This window comes from Myotis davidii, unplaced genomic scaffold (assembly GCF_000327345.1).
Source record: "Myotis davidii unplaced genomic scaffold, ASM32734v1 scaffold157, whole genome shotgun sequence".
In the NCBI taxonomy this organism is placed as follows: Eukaryota; Metazoa; Chordata; class Mammalia; order Chiroptera; family Vespertilionidae; genus Myotis; species Myotis davidii.
The window spans coordinates 540,270-541,745 of NW_006288722.1; the positions used below are offsets into that span (position 1 = coordinate 540,270).

Below are 1,476 nucleotides of genomic sequence, written 5' to 3' on the forward strand. Positions count from 1 at the left end.
ACATTGACCAGTTGCCTCCTGCATGCGCCCTGATTGGGGCTGGGGAGTGAACCAGGAACCAAGGCACATGCCCTTGACTGGGAATCATGGGAATCAAACCCTCACCCTGTGGTTCAAGGGCTGATGCTCTTACCACTGAGAAAAACTGGCTAGCGCTGTTTTTAAGTTTTAGAGGGAGAGAGAGAGAGAGAGAGAGAGAGAGAGAATCATCGATGTGAGAGAGAATCATTGACCTGTTGCCTCCCGAGCATACCCCGATTGGGGATTGAACCACAACTTAGGTACGTGCCCTCAATTACAGGAATTGAGCCTGTAACCTTTAGACATACAGGATGATAGTCCAACCAACTGAGCCACACTAGTCAGGGCCAGAACTGGCAATTTTTTTGCCTGGGGCAAGCAGCATTAAATGGGCCCTCAGTTGACTTTGTGCTTCATGATTTGGCACAGGGAAGGGTGTTATTAACAATGTGTACCATCTGCTAGCTCCCGTTTTAACTAATTATTCTTGCTAACTAGGTGCTAAGCTCAGATGTTTTGAACGCCTGAGCTGTCAACATGTAAATTTCACAAAAATTTAAAGTCACATAATCTTTAAAAACCAGTATCAATACTTTCTTGCGCTCTCTAAATTTTAGCGTCCTGGCACAAAGCCCCAGTCATTTGCCTTAGCTCTCTGTAAGCCTGGCCTAGGGACTTGTGACCCACAAAGAGCGGAATACGTTAGAAAGTGTGTGCTGTGGCCTGTGCATGTGTCTTTGGGAGTGGGGAGAAGGTGGTGGATTGCACCAGAATCACCTGGAACTTTTTGATTTCTGCTGTGCATCCCTTTCCTTCTAGGCCTATCAGCATGGACAGGGGAGGAGGCTGGGTTTTGATTGAACAGAGATAGAGGAGCATAGAAGATTAATGAGAAAGGTATTCTGGCTATCCAGCTGGTGTCTTCTAAGCCTTTCTCTAAATTGTGTGATCACTACACAAAAGTAGTTAAGCATTGGTTGCTCTGTGTCCTGAGGATATTTTTCCATTGCTTTTTCAGAGAGAGTGGAAGAGAGGGAGGGAGGGAGAAAAAGAAACATTGATGGAAGAGAGACACATTGATTGGTTGCCTCTTGCATGAGCCTTCACCAGGGGTGAGGAGCGAGCCCGTAACCTAGGTATGTGCCCGAGACCCTTTGGTGCGAAGGCTGATGCTCTAACCATTGAGCCATGCCAGCCAGGGTATGATAGGTATCTATACTAATAAAAGGATAATATACTAATTAGACTGGGAGACCTTCCAGGAGACCCTCTGGATGTCCTGGACAAAGCTATGGTGGCGGGGCCGAGGCAGAGGCGGTTAGGGGCAATCAGGCCAGGAGGGAGGGCAATTGGGGTTGAGCAGGCCAGCAGTGGGGGGCAGCTGGGGATGATCAGACCAGCAGGGGGATAGTTGGGGGCAAACAGGCCGGCAGGGGGGACAGCTGGGGGGGAGGA

General features: G+C 48.9%; 1 protein-coding gene across 1 annotated transcript in view; it reads right to left on the bottom strand.

Annotated features, from left to right (window-relative positions):
- The window catches only part of LOC102772479 (dehydrogenase/reductase SDR family member 4), a 12,134-nt gene that overhangs the window by 6,800 nt on the left and 3,858 nt on the right, over positions 1–1,476 (bottom strand). The window lies entirely within an intron of this gene.